Source organism: Triticum aestivum, chromosome 6B (assembly GCF_018294505.1).
Source record: "Triticum aestivum cultivar Chinese Spring chromosome 6B, IWGSC CS RefSeq v2.1, whole genome shotgun sequence".
Lineage (NCBI taxonomy): Eukaryota > Viridiplantae > Streptophyta > Magnoliopsida > Poales > Poaceae > Triticum > Triticum aestivum.
In genome coordinates, this window is record NC_057810.1 from 326,325,133 (window position 1) to 326,341,158 (window position 16,026).

The following is a 16,026-nucleotide window of genomic DNA, read 5'->3' on the forward strand; positions in this document are numbered from 1 at the left end:
CTTTGGATTTATTATCATAGGTAGTGTTCGAGACCGCCTCTGTGCGGTGAACGCTGGAACGTAGCTAACATCAGTTTTGTCCTCGCATGGTTGAAGGAGATGCTGCGGCTGGATGGAATGCTTCCGGGGTGCCATGATCCTTCTATCAGGAATAGAATAATCGAGGGCACTGACTGACTACATCAATCATCGCTTAGTGAGCTATTAGTTGCTTCCAATAGGGCTTCACTTGCATGCAAGGTGGCTAAGAAAAGCGCCAGGTAGACGCGCGGGGATGCATTTTGAGTAATGGTGGTACTGGAAAAGCTCTAGGGGAATAATCTATTTCTTATTTCTTTCCCATGACGACTAGGAACGGACAAATCAAGAATTTCACTTCGAATTCCGGACCTCAACATCCTGCTGCTCATGGTGTTTCACGATCAGTATTGGAAATGAACGGAGAAGTGGTGGAACATGTGGAACCACATATTGGATCACTCTAGTGTGGCACGAAGCCACTGACGTTGAGTAGGCTCCTATGCTGCTAGAACGGTGGAGGTTCCGTAGCGCGTCATGAGCACCGGGCAAAGGAACGGTTGAGTAACTCAAGTGAACCGCCCTACCTGACTTTGGATAAAGACAAAAGGGAGAAGGTTGTGAAGGTGGCCTCGTTATCCACACACCTGGTCAGAGGACTGACCTGGGTTTTCACGAGAGTAGGCAGGTCCTGGAGTGCCCGTCAAGGGCGCTAGCACATACCCCGGGGTGATCATCACCACCTGCGCCTCAAATCTCGGCACACTGGAACGTGTAACCCGCCTGCTGTCCAAGTTAACCACTGAATTTCTTGTAATTCATAGCACCTAACAAAATGTAGCAGCAAGGGACAACCCACCCATACAGATAGCCTGCGAGGAGGATGGCACTACTGACCGTTTGGCGAAAATGCCCAAGTGCGAAGCATGGTGGGCCTGCGATGGGGAAGCATAGGGAGAAAAAGGAGCCTAGACGGTGGAAGAGCCAGGGGAAGCTAGGTAATTTGACGGAGATGGAAGGTCCGAGTGGCTCATTCATTCTTGAAAAAAGAGGGGGGGAGCGAGCCAATGTATCAATGAATAGATAGAGTCAACTGTATTAAGACATCGCTGCCTACATGCGAATTAGCTTCCGAGGTCGAGCGGTCTCAATTTCACTACAGGATTTGTGAATGAATGTTGGGCTGGGCCACCTCAAATTGCGTGATCCGCATGCGGGGAGACCCGCACGTACGATTTTCAGGGGGGTCCGGCCGGCCGGCGCCCACCCGACTAGAGGGACTAAGAAATTAATCGAGTACAAAACTTATCTTCAAGCTTTACCTCATTTGATCGTTTAGAGGGCGATCATGAAGTCACTGAATGAAGTCCACCCTCCCGTTCTTTCAGAGGTGCCGACCCGCTGCGAGGCAGATATGACTAAGTGACATATTGAATATGGCGACAACTACAGCATGTCGTGGAAGGAGATAAGAGGTGGAGCCAACAACCCACTAAGACTCACATATCTACAACTACATTCCTGAGCGGCAGTCAAACGGAGGCGTGAATGCAAGATGCCAGCAGAATGATCGACCGGACAGAGGCTAGGGCAGCTTTCTTCCCACCACGTCCTTTGTTGTGTGTCGGAGATACAAAGCGAGTGCACCAGAAAAGAAGGGGAACTGAATCGATCTATTCCATGGCGAAGCATAACTGCACACTCACACGATCTTTGCCGAGAGATAGGAGCATTTGGTGGAACCAGTGAACTACACTTGCTTCTTGATAGATGTGTGGGACAGAGGGCTCGTGGTACCTGCTGCCCGCCCTTCCTCCGCTTTGATAACCGTGTGAACGAAGGGTGGGCACAGCAAAAGGGAAGGAGGTCCTCATACGGAGTCGCACACTTGAGAAATGCGGGAGACTGGAGAATGGGTCGAGTAAACTCCCTTAGGGTCGATTAAATCACAGACGAGGAACTTTTCTTTCTTTTTTTCTTTTTGATTTGAAGGGTATGTTCTCAAAAAAGAAAGGCAGAGGTAAATACTTCAAAGAGGCGGCTCGATAGGGATGGAATGGTCAATAGTAAAGTCAAGGATGACTTCTTTGTTCGTGAAACGATGGGGGAGAGAAAGCACACCAGTGATTCTCTGAGCCGGTCTTCGTTTCCAACGCCTCAGGAAATAGGTCGAGGTAGATGACATCACCTTTTTATCCTCTTCCTTACCGGGAAGGCGCACTTCTCTTCTTCTTCTGGCCTTCACCTCCTGCCCGGCCCAGAAATAGAACCCATCCCCCTTTCTAATCCATTCATTTCTGCAAGCAGGCAGGATCCAGAGCTAAACCCCCCTCCTATTCGAAGCCAGGTGTGGCATCGCCCTTTTGCTCTTCCTTCAGTTTGGCTCCACGAAGGCGCCACCTAGACTAGGAGCCCCACTCATATTAAAAAGGCGCCCAGCTTTCAAGACGATGATAATAATTAGTCAAAATTTTCAGATATCATGGAATAGCATGGCCCGGGGCTAAGGTAACTCCAGTGGGAGAGCCGTGTTATGGGTGACCTTATTGCACGGTTTAGAGAGCTCTTGTCTATGTGATGCAAGTGAATGTGTACGAAAAAGCTATCGTAAAGTTTCGTTGTTCGTGTCGGCGTTGACCCTATCTATGTTTTTATGATTGCCCAAGAACACGCTCATTCTTCAGCCGTAAAGAGACTTTTGAATTGTGAGGTACCATTATGAGCTCAATATATAAGAGTGTTATCATGCACTTGCTTTGACTACTCATTCTATGGATGTGAGAGAATCAACTCCGTTCCTTTAGGCTTTTGAGGAGCGGGAGAAATTGTTGGAATTCTATGAAAGAGTCTCGGGAGCCAGGATGCATGCCAGTTTCGTACGACCTAGTGGAGTGGCATAAGATCTGCCTCTTGGCTTATGTTGAGATATTGATTCCTCCACACAACAATTTTCTTCTCGTCTCGACGAATTAGAAGAGATGTCAACCGACAACCGTATCTGGAAACAACGATTAGTGGATATTGGTACTATCACTGCACATCAAGCAAATGATTGGGGATTCAGTGGTGTAATGTTAAGAGGTCGTGCAACATGAAGACATTAATAAAAATATGGGGGAAGTTCCCATCAGGCAACAACAGTTCGGCCTGACCCTACAAAAGCATGCATATGTTGTCAGTGAAGATTTTGTGTGAAACCTTGGAGACGATGTACCCGGGGCTAGGGTGAGCTGAGGGGGGACAACGTAAGTGAGCGAATGTGTGTAAGCCAGGTAAAAGATTCCTATTCTAAGCGGGGTGGGCCATGAACCTTCGAATGGTATTGGTCCTATGGACCATGAACGGATTCGCCTCTGGCCTCTGGGCACGTCGGAACCGCATGAGTTCACCGGGGTGGAGCATGGTCCGCCAAAATCAGCATAGGTTGGGTGCTATTGATGGAACATGGTAAGCCCATCTTTCTCCATATGAAAGTGCTACGGGCACATAGAGATGTGGGTAGAGGAAGTCTCAAAAAGCAAAGGCCGAGTTGTAGGTCGCGTGACCTGCACTGAAAAGGTGGCTGACTGGGCTTTCTCCTGGATCAAAGCGGATCAACTCACCAAATTCGTCGATCAAATCGGGCGCCCCGGAACATCGAATGGAAGTGGTCTTTCTACAACCTTATTTATATGATTTTGAGGGCCCCTATCCCCCTATCCCTCCCTTATGTTTAGGAGCGGGATTTGCCCAAGAACGACCTGTGGTGGTACAGAAGGCACGAACGCCACAAGCGTCCCGCACCCTCTGAGAAAGAAACTCCTCAACCATCACAAGATAAAGAAGTATGACACTCTATGTCTAACTCTATTGGTCATAGTTCCTTCCTGTTGTGGCTGGTGCTTGTTTGCGCGCGCGTGAACCACTGGATCATTAGGAAAGATGCCTCTCAGGGCATCTGAGAATGATTCGAGCCGTTTGAAGGGAAACTCCCACATACAGTTTGTTTTGGGGGGAAGGAGCCCGACATGGTCCCCCCATTGACTTGGCCCGGACCTAAGTGAAAGTGCAAAAGTGAAGTGGTGGGCCTACCCATCCCAACCTGGGGTATACTGGGATTCGCGAAGAGCAGCACCTTATGATGTTCATGTCCAATCGAATCTTGACGTACCAGTAGGTACTAGAGGAGATCGCTATGATCCTTACTGTATCCGTATTGAAGAGATGCGAAAAAGTGTTCGGATCATTGTGTAATGTCCTAATCAAATGCCTAGTGTCATGATCAAAGCCGATGATCATAAGCTATGTCCTCCATCACGATCTCGAATGAAACTATCCATGGAATCGTGCGCCGTGTGAAACATAGATCATCGCCGTTCTTAATCGAGACTCGGGTTAAGCTCCGTCTCGGAACCACCGTGGGGGTTAGGAGTAAAGCATCCCGAGGATGGCGCATCTCGTTGGGCATGGAGAAGAATTGGGAACCCCAATATCTTTCTTCAAAGCAGTTTCTTTTCCCGTCCCCTCGCCCCGGCTTAGCGCTTCGCTTCCGATTCTTCGGACGAATCAATTGACTTCTCCCTTCTTCATTGATCCTGGGGAAAGGGAACCGTCTACCAGTTGGGAAGCTAGACATCAAGGTTGTGGCTTGATGAGGATAACTAAGCTAACACTCCGGAGTTGGCTGCTGGCACAACAGGGTGGTGCCTTACTGCATCGCAAGCACACGCGCGGTAGTGTTCATGGTGGTGCTTCAAGATTCCAATGTACTGTGTCCAGGATCAGAACGAGCTTGCCGGTGGACCACTGCCGTCCCATTCTTTAGTGAGCTAGAGCGGTGCCATCTTATCCATGGAAAACGTGTCAAGCTATCACTTCGGATCGAAGCACTAAAAGAAAAGGACCGGGAAACACAGCAGCATAGTAACCACGGTAACCCAGGAGGGAGAAAGACGTTGTACGGGATACGGGATCCTCGTAGTATGCTGGACCAAAATCTAGCCGAGAGAGGGCAACCTTTAGAAGCAACAGGGTGGGAAACCAAGATAAGGCTTTGCCTTTTCTTATCTTCTTCCCGGCACGAAAAGAGGGATTAGCATTTTTGACCCCATGAGAAAGCACTAACACCTTCCTCGTCGGGGCTCCGCGCACTGGGAAAAGGATTCCACGACAGGAAACCGGCTACTAGTTAGGAAGTGAACCTAAGGTATCAAGAGGTCCCTCATAGTCAGGTGCAATGCAATTGCCCCCTATTAGTCACCTACCCCTCTTCCTATTTAATTTAGGGGTTAAGGTGAGAAATGACTTGATGAACCCTTCCGTTCACCACGCACCGGCCCCATTCACTTGCAACTCGTAGAGGCTGTAAGTAAATAGTGCCCCACTAAATTCAAAGTGACGGTGGGGTTCAAAGACGAGAGTGCCTACCTCCGTGCCAAGAGTGCCCGCTCTTTCTGTCAAGTAGGCTACTTTTTCAGAACGCAGTCTAGAATAAGAGTTCCTGTGTATATAGACATCTTCGATGCTGTCATTTCGACATGTCCGCTTCAACCCCTCTTTCGCCTCCCAAAAAGCAATGTTGGCTTGACGAGCGCAGATGAAGAAGTGGGAGCAATTAAACCAAGAATCTCTTTCTTTTCTTTCCAAATACTTTATGAAGTTAAGGGGCAAAAAGAAGCGCTTTCGCTACTGAGAAAGCGAATGGTCATGGTGAGGGTTCGTCGACTTAGCCGAGCGTTAGCGACACTTCATTCTCATAGCAAGGCGCTTCGAGTTAGCGAAGCGCTTTAGTAGGGTCGGAGACTATGTGCTATAATGCTGAATAAGGACATTCCGCCTTATCTATAGAAGCAGTCGACTGATTTCTGAACAAATGGGATCCTTGGTGGGTAAACGCTCAATCTATAGATGGAAAGACTTATGATGGGAAACTACCACGTTAGGTTTGGAGAGATATGGGACCCGTTATAGTTTAGGGGGAGCAGATGCAAGCTTTTGCTTTCCATAGCCGGCCAAATTACTACCGGATCATCGTTCTACTCTACCTCAATTCACCATTTCAAACTTTATATAGAAGGTTTTTCCATATCAGCTCCTTCTACCTATACCGCAGTTGAAGCACCTAACGGTGAATTTGGTGTCTCTCTTGTCGGTAATGGGAGTAATCATCCCTACCGTTGTAAAATATGAGCACCTGGCTTTGCCCATTCACAAGGACTCGATTCTATGTCTGATACGTCTCCAACGTATCTACTTTTGCAAACACTTTTGCCCTTGTTTTGGACTCTAACTTGCATGATTTGAATGAAACTAACCCGGACTGACGCTGTTTTCAGCAGAACTGCCATGGTGTTATTAATTGTGCAGAAAACAAAAGTTCTCAGAATGACCTGAAAATCCACGGAGATAACTTTTGGAAAATATAAAAAATACTAGCGAAAGAATCAAGGCCAGGGGGCCCACACCTTGTCCACGAGGGTGGGGGCACGCACCCTCCCCCTGGGCGTGCCCCCTGCCTCATGGGCCCCCTGGAGCTCCACCGACCTCAATCCAACTCCATATATTTCGTTTCGCAGAGAAAAAAATCAGAGAGAAAGTTTCATTGCGTTTTATGATACGGAGCCGCCGCCAAGCCCTAATCTCTCTTGGGAGGGCTGATCTGGAGTCCGTTCAGGGCTCCGGAGCGGGGGATTTGTCGTCGTCATCATCATCAACCATCCTCCAACACCAATTTCATGATGCTCACCGCCGTGCGTGAGTAATTCCATCGTAGGCTTGCTGGACGGTGATGGGTTGGATGAGATTTACCATGTAATCAAGTTAGTTTTGTTCGGGTTTGATCCCTAGTATCCACTATGTTCCGAGATTGATGTTGCTATGACTTTGCTATGCTTAATGCTTGTCACTAGGGCCCGAGTGCCACAATTTCAGATCTGAACCTATTATGTTTTCATGAATATATGTGAGTTCTTGATCCTGTCTTGTTAATCTATGGTCACCTATTATGTGTTATGATCCGACAACCCCGAAGTGACAATAATCGGGATACTTCTCGGTGATGACCGTAGTTTGGGAGTTCATGTATTCACTATGTATTAATGCTTTGGTCCGGTACTCTATTAAAGGAGGCCTTAATATCCCTTAGTTTCCACTAGGACCCCACTACCACGGGAGGGTAGGACAAAAGATGGCATGCAAGTTCTTTTCCATAAGCACGTATGACTATATTCAGAATACATGCCTACATTACATTGATGAACTGGAGCTAGTTCCGTGTCACCCTATGTTATAACTATTACATGAGGAATCGCATCCGACATAATTATCCATCACTGATCGAATGCCTACGAGCTTTTCACATATTGTGATTTGCTTATTTACTTTACTGTTGCTACTATTACAACAACTACAAAACTGCTACCGTTAATTTTACCACTGTTACCATTACTATCATATTACTTTGCTACTAAATACTTTGCTGCAGATACTAAGTTATCCAGGTGTGGTTGAATTGACAACTCAATTGCTAATACTTGAGAATATTCTTTGGCTCCCCTTGTTTCGAATCAATAAATTTGGGTTGAATACTCTACCCTTGAAAACTGTTGTGATCGCCTATACTTGTGGGTAAGACTATTTTCTGGCGCCGTTGCCGGGGAGCATAGCTCTATTATTTGAGTCACTTAGGATTTATATCTGCTGATCACTATGAAGAACTTGAAAGACGAAAGAACTAAGATTTTCCCCTCAACTAGGAGGGGACGTAAGGAACTGCCATCTAGCTCTGCACTAGATTCTCCTTCCGTTTTGAGTAAGCTTACGACACCTAAACCTGCTACTGGTATGAATTCTGATATGTCACATGTTATTGATGACACCACTTCTGCTATGCATGATACTTACGATGAAACTACTTCTGTGCTTGATACTACTTTGCCATTAGGTGAATTTCTTGATGAACAACTTGCTAGGGTTAGAGAGAATGAAATTATTGAAGATGAAACTATTGATGATAGTGATGATGAAGGTTCTCCCCCTAAGTATGAATTGCTTGTTGTTCCCGAGGGTTATGTTATGGATGAAGAAGCTGCTAGAGCTATTCTTGCTTGCAATGATAGATATGATCTTAAGAAGATATTAGCTAAATGGAAGCAGCAATCTCTGAATGCTAGAATGAAATATGACCCTGCTTTTGCTACTTCACCTATCTTTGTTACTGATAAGGATTATGAATTCTCTGTTGATCCTGAAACTATTACTTTAGTTGAATCTGATCCTTTTTATGGCAATGAATCCGAAACTGTTGTGGCACATCTTACTAAATTGAATGATATAGCCACCCTGTTCACTAATGATGAGAAGTCTCGCTATTATTATATCCTTAAGATATTTATGTTCTCATTAAACAGTGATGCTAAAACTTGGTTTAATTCTCTTGATCCTGGTTGTGTGCGTAGTCCCCAAGATATGATTTATTACTTCTCTGCTAAATATTTCCCTACTCATAAGAAACAAGCTGCCTTGCGGGAAATATATAATTTTGTGCAAATTAAAGAAGAGAGTCTCCCACAAGCTTGGGAGAGGCTTCTCCGATTACTTAATGCTTTGCCTGGTCACCCTCTTAATAAAAATGAAATACTCGATATCTTTTATAATGGACTAACAGATGCTTCCAAGGACCACTTGGATAGTTGTGCTGGTTGTGTTTTCAGGGAAAGAATAGTCGACCAAGCCGAATTTTTATTGAATAATATGTTGACTAATGAAAATAATTGGACTCTTCCTGAGCCAATTCCTGAGCCAATTGAGCCAACTCCTGAGCCTATTCCTAAACCAACTCCGAAGAAGAGGGGAGTTCTATTCCTCAGTCCTGAAGATATGCAAGAGGCAAAGAAATCTATGAAAGAAAAAGGTATTAAACCTGAAGATGTTAAGAATTTACCTCCTATTGAAGAAATACATGGTCTTAATATACCGCCTGTTGAAGAAACACATTGTCTTGATAACCCGACATAGGTAGTAAAGGTAAATTCTCTCTATAGATATGATGAAGTTGAAATCCCATATACTAAGTTTCCTAGCCAATGTTTGGATGAATTTGATGATTTTATGGCTAGGCAAGAAAGTTTTAATGCTTATGTTGGTAGAGAATTAAAGAGTAATGCTTTCACGATTGGACGCTTGAGTGATTATATGGATAGAATTAAAAATGAACTTAAACTCATTAGCAAATATGCTTCTATGGTTACCACTCAAGCAGAACAAGTACTTAAAGCTCAAAGTGATTTGCTCGATGAATTAAATAATAAACATGATTTTGTTGTTAGAGTGGCTACTAGAACTGGTAGAATGATTCAGGAACCTTTGTATCCTGAAGGCCACCCTAAGTGAATCGAGCAGGATTCTCTGAGAAATAATGTAGATGCACCTAGTCCATCTAAAAAGAAGAAAAATAAAAATAATAGGACTTTGCATGCTTCTAGTGAACCTGTTATAGACATACCTGGGAGTCCCAATGATATTTCTATTTCTGATGTTGAAACACAATCAGGTGATGAACATGAACCTAGTGATAATGTTAATGATAATGTTAATGATAATGTTCATGTTGATGCTCAACCTAGCAATAATAATGATGTAGAGATTGAACCTGCTGTTGATCTTGATAACCCACAATCAAAGAATCAACGTATGATAAAATAGACTTCGTTGCTAGGAAGCACGGTAAAGAAAGAGAACCATGGGTTCAGAAACCCATGCCTTTTCCTCCGAAGCGATCCAAGAAAAAGAATGTTGAGGATTTTGAGCGCTTTGCTGAAATGATTAGACCTATCTTCTTACGTATGCGCTTAACTAATATGCTCAAAGTAAACCCTTGTGCTAAATACATGAAGGATATCATTACAAATAAAAGAAAGATACCGGAAGCTGAAATTTCCACCATGCTTGCTAATTACACTTTTAAAGGTGGAATAGCAAAGAAACTTGGAGAACCAGGGGTACCAACTATACCATGCTCCATTAAAAGAAACTATGTTAAAACTGCTTTATGTGATCTTGGAGCCGGTGTTAGTATTATGCCTCTCTCTTTATATCGTAGACTTGAGTTGAATAAGTTGACACCTGCTGAAATATCTTTGCAAATGGCTGATAAATCAACTACTATACCTGTCGGTATTTGTGAGGATGTGCTTGTTGTGGTTGCAAATGTCACTATCTTAACGGACTTTGTTATTCTTGATATTCCCGAGGACGATAGTATGTTGATTATACTTGGTAGACCCTTTTTGAATATTGTAGGGGCTGTTATTGATTGCAACAAAGGCAATGTCACTTTTCATGTTAATTGTAATGAGCATATGGTACACTTTCCGAGGAAACAACCTCAAGTTCATAGCATCAATTCTATTGGAAAAATTCCAACTATCATTATTGGAGGTTTTGAATCTCCTCTTCCTACTGTCAAGAAAAATATATGATATTCTTATTATTGGGGATGTTCATATCCCCGTTGAGGTAACCTAGTGTTATTCGATATTTCTCCGGTTCCGTGTTATTTGGAATGAGTTTTTTTAACAAGACTTGATCAACCTTGTTAGTGGATTCATTTTGATGATCATGAGATGGATGAAACTAGAAGGCACAACCTTCTGTACCCTTTTCTTACTTTTTGTTATTTAGATTAGATAAAGCAAAAAAAGTATTATTTGTCCGTTTTCTGAATTATCCTTGCAATAAAAAAATATCCCAAAAATAAAAGTTCTCCAATTGCCCTACAAATTTAGTATGATTTTTTATGGAATATTTGAGGATTTTAGGCACTAAGAACACAGCAGGGGGCAAGCACCTGGCCACAAGGGTCCAGGGCGCGCCCACTCTTACTGGGCACGCCCCCTGCCTTGTGGGCCCATGGTGGTCCCCCTCCACTTATTCCTGCACCCACACACTCCATCTTCCTCCCCAAAAAAATCCCCATGCAGCTCAAGCACGAGTTCTAGCTCATTTTGCTGTGATTTTCGATCTCCTCGCTCAAAGCTCCATTCACAAAACTGCTTTGGGAGATTGTTGCTTGGTATGCGACTCCTCCAATGGTCCAATTAGTTTTTGTTCTAGTGCTTTATTCATTGCAAATTTTTGCTGCCTAGGTGACCCTGTTCTTGAGCTTGCATGTTAAATTTATGAGGTCCCAAGTAAATCTAATGCATGATATAGGCTCTAGGCACTTGTGGGAGTAGTTGCTATCAATCTTGTTTAGTTTGATTCACTTTTATTTTGAATTTACTAAAAATTTCAGAAATTCTTTCAGAGGAGGAAATATGTCTAGGAAAATGTACCAAGGTGGTTCCTCAACAAAGAAAGGACCCAGGCGTGCTATGCGTGAGCAAGACGATGAACCAACAAGGGAAGCTGAGGTGCGGCCTTGTGAATGGCTGTCAGAAGAGTTTATGGTCAATGCAGGCATCAAGGATGAATTTGACGCATATGTGCATAATGCCGATCTTGAGGACTTCATGCAAGATAAGTGTCCTTAGTACTACCAATTGAATGATTCATTCATGAGCAGATTTAAATTTACATCTTCGCGTAATTCTCAGAATGTCCTGTTTGATATTTATGATCAATCTTATACCATGGACCTAGAAGATTTTACAACTGCTTGCAAACTCCCACAATGGGGCAATGTTAATGAATCCCACAAATCTGAATATAAAGACTTTCTTGCTAGTATCACTGTGGGAGAATCTAGGGATATAGCACAAGCTACCATAGGGAGCATTCATTTTCCTGCTATACATTATTTTGCTCTCTTCATTGGTAGATGCATTAATGGTAAAGATGAAGCATTTCACATGTGTGTCCCTGATCTTTGTGTCCTTAAGAGTGTTGTATTAGGTAATAAAGATTACAACTTGGGGGCGATTGTTGCATGTAGGTTGCATAATGATGGTTTAGTTGGGGATTTATTTGGAGGGATTTATGCAACCCGTGTTGCTAATTATCTTGGTATACCTCCACGTGAGGGTGATATGGAGTTGCCTTCCGCTTGTTTAGATTCTGACGCTATGGTCAGGCATCGTTTTCTTGTGAGGAATGAACAATTCCTCCAGTATCGACTAATCTTTGACAGACGCCGCGCTGTCCATGTTACTCTCCCAGCTCCTTCCCTTTTTGATTACCAGGCAAAACCAAGATATGTTGTCACTGGGGAGGAGGCAACCGAACACGAGAGGATAGCGTAGGCATCTCGCCAACATGCCGCAGCTCAGGAGGCATTGGTTGCTGCATCTCAGTACGACCCCAGTTATAACTTCGGATATCAGCCAGGCTATTCCTGGCAATAGACCAACTTAGGCCAAAAGCCTAAGCTTGGGGGAGTACGTATTTCTCACCGACATTACATTCATGTTCACACACTTATTCTAGTTGTCGGTGCTCATACTCTTCCATTTTACTATCCATGCTCGTTTAATTTCTTTTTCTAGCTTTTTTCTTGTGTGTTTGATAAACCTTAAGAAAAACAAAAAAAATTAGTTAGAATTTCCATGCTTGTAATAGCAATTAAAAGAAAACCCAAAAATATTTCTCGTTCTTCTTTTACTTGTTGGGAGCTTTCTGGTGTAAATAGTTTTATTTTCTTTTCTTTCCTTTGGGGTTTGAGAGGAGAAGACCATAATGAAAATGCTTAGTGGCTCTCATATGCATGATTGTTGATTTAACCAAGAGCCCATATTACTTTGTCTTCTCCCTTGAATTGAATGCTTGCAGATTCCAGCTTAGTCCAATGCATGTGCACTATTATTATTATTCACACCATTCGGTCGTGCTAGTGAAAGGCAATAATGACGATATATGATGGACTAATTGAGATAAGAGAAGCTGGTATGAACTCGGCCTCTCTTGTTTTTGTAAATATGATGAGTTCATCGTTCCTGATTCAGCCTATTATGAATAAACATGTTTGCAATGACAATTAGAGATCATATTGCTTATCCCATGATCAATTAGCTAGGAGCTTATAATGGTTTACCTTGCGTGCCAACATGCTATTAAAATGGTTGTGATGTGGTATGATAGGGTCGTATCCTCCTTTGAATGATTCGAGTGACTTGACTTGGCATATGTTCACGCATGTAGTTGAAACAAATCAACATAGCCTTCATGATATTTATGTTCATGGTGGATTATATCCTACTCATGCTTGCACTCGGTGTTGATTAATTTTAATGCATGTTCATGACTGTTGTCGCTCTCTCAGTTGGTCGCTTCCCAGTCTTTTGCTAGCCTTCACCTGTACTAAGCAGGAATACTACTTGTGCATCCAAACTCCATAAACCCCAAAGTTATTCCATATGAGTCCACCTTATCTTCCTATATGCGGTATTTACCTGTTGTTCCAAGTAAATTTGTATGTGCCAAACTCCAAACCTTCAAATGAAATTCTGTTTTGGATGCTCGAGCAGCTCATGTTTCAACTAGGGCTATCTATATCTTCCATGCTAGGTGGGTTATTCTCAAGGGGAGTGGACTCCACTCCTCATTCACGAGAAAATGGCTGGTAACCGGGATGCCCAGTCCCATGATCAAAAGGATCAAAGCAAATCGAAATAATTAAACAAAACTCCCCCAGGGCTGTTGCTAGTTGGAGGCACTCGTTGTTTTGAGCAAGCCATGGATTGATGCTTGTTGGTGGTGGGGGAGTATAAAATTTACCATTCTGTTTGGGAACCGACTATAATGTATGTAGCATGGAAGATATCGAGATCTCATAGTTGTGGCGTTGACAGTGAAAGTATACTGCTCAAATGTTATTCATCTCTATTTTAAAATCGAGCTCTGGCACCTCCACAAATCCCTGGTTCCCTCTGCGAAGGGCCTTTCTATTTACTTTTATGTTGAGTCATCACCCTCTTATTAAAAAGCACCCGCTGGAGAGCACACTGTCCTTTGCATTCATTACTATTAATTTATATTGAGTATGACTTGACTGGATCTCTTTTACCATGAATTACAATGTTTAGTCAATCCTTAATCTTTAAAGGTGCTCATCATTTATGTTTTGCGGTCTCATAAATGGCTAGCGAGATACCATCTTGTTATATCATATTATGTTTGTTTTGAGAAAGTGTTGTCATCCGAGTATTGCTCGCTAGTTGATTATGCCATTGATATGAGTAAACATGAGACCTAAGCATTATTGTGAATGTGGTTAGTTCATAATCTTTGCTGAAAACTTGAATGCTGGCTTTACATATTTACAACAACAAGAGCAAACAGAGTTTGTAAAAGTTTTTCTTTATCACTTTTAGTTTATCAACTGAATTGTTTGAGGACAAGCAAAGGTTTAAGCTTGGGGGAGTTGATACGTCTCCAACGTATCTACTTTTCCAAACACTCTTGCCCTTGTTTTGGACTCTAACTTGCATGATTTGAATGAAACTAACCCAGACTGACGTTGTTTTCAGCAGAACTGCCATGGTGTTATTTATTGTGCAGAAAACAAAATTTCTCGGAATGACCTGAAAATCCACGGAGATAACTTTTGGAAAATATAAAAAATACTAGCGAAAAGAATCAAGGCCAGGGGGCCCACACCCTGTCCACGAGGGTGGGGGGCGCTCCCCCCTGCCTCGTGGGCCCCCTGGAGCTCCACTGACCTCAACTTCAACTCCATATATTCCGTTTCGCATAGAAAAAAGTCAGAGAGAAAGTTTCATCGCGTTTTACGACACGGAGCCGCCGCCAAACCCTAATCTCTCTCGGGAGGGCTGATCTGGAGTCCGTTCGGGACTCCGAAGAGGGGGATTCGTCGTTGTCATCATCATCAGCCATCCTCCATCACCAATTTCATGATGCTCACCGCCGTGCGTGAGTAATTCCATCATAGGCTTGCTGGACGGTGATGGGTTGGATGAGATTTACCATGTAATCAAGTTAGTTTTGTTAGGGTTTGATCCTAGCATCCACTATGTTCTGAGATTGATGTTGCTATGACTTTGCTATGCTTAATGCTTGTCACTAGGGCCCGAGTGCCATGATTTCAGATCTGAACCTATTATGTTTTCATGAATATATGTGAGTTCTTGATCCTATCTTGCAAGTCTATTGTCACCTATTATGTGTTATGATCCGACAACCCCGAAGTGACAATAATTGGGATACTTCTCGGTGATGACCGTAGCTTGAGGAGTTCATTTATTCACTATGCGTTAATGCTTTGGTCCGGTACTCTATTAAACGGAGGCCTTAATATCCCTTAGTTTCCATTAGGACCCCGCTGCCATGGGAGGGTAGGACAAAAGATGTCATGCAAGTTCTTTTCCATAAGCATGTATGACTATATTCGGAATACATGCCTACATTACATTGATGAACTGGAGCTAGTTCTGTGTCACCCTATGTTATAACTATTACATGAGGAATCGCATCCAATATAATTATCCATCACTGATCCAATGCATACAAGCTTTTCACATATTGTGCTTTGCTTATTTACTTTACTATTGCTACTGTTACAACTACTACAAAACTGCTACCGTTAATTTTACCACTGTTACCATTACTATCATATTAGTTTGCTACTAAATGCTTTGCTGCAGATACTAAGTTATCTAGGTGTGGTTGAATTGACAACTCAACCGCTAATACTTGAGAATATTCTTTGGCTCCCCTTGTGTCGAATCAATAAATTTGGGTTGAATACTCTACCCTCGAAAACTATTGCGATCCCCTATACTTGTGGGTTATCAATGTCCAAACATCACATGCCAGCAGATGTAGTCACCATCATAAGTACTCAATATATTGTGTTTGGAGAGGTAGAGAGATAGGACGTAGTCTTGCTCAATCAGGACCATAGCTTTATTGCGAGCCAAAACTACCTGAAAGAAGCAAAATGGAAAACGATGAAAAATGCAATGGGATTCTTGATCCAATAAGAAATCCCAATTTGGAGTTTGTTTGGATCAAATTCCTATGTTATACTATTCCATTCTCGATGATGAATCGATTTTATAGATTTGATATTGTTAT

At 43.0% G+C, this 16,026-nt stretch overlaps 1 pseudogene; it reads left to right on the forward strand.

Annotated features, from left to right (window-relative positions):
* Positions 1–341: 341 nt before the first annotated feature.
* Positions 342–15,824, forward strand: LOC123134123 (NADH dehydrogenase [ubiquinone] iron-sulfur protein 2-like; annotated as a pseudogene).
* Positions 15,825–16,026: the final 202 nt, after the last annotated feature.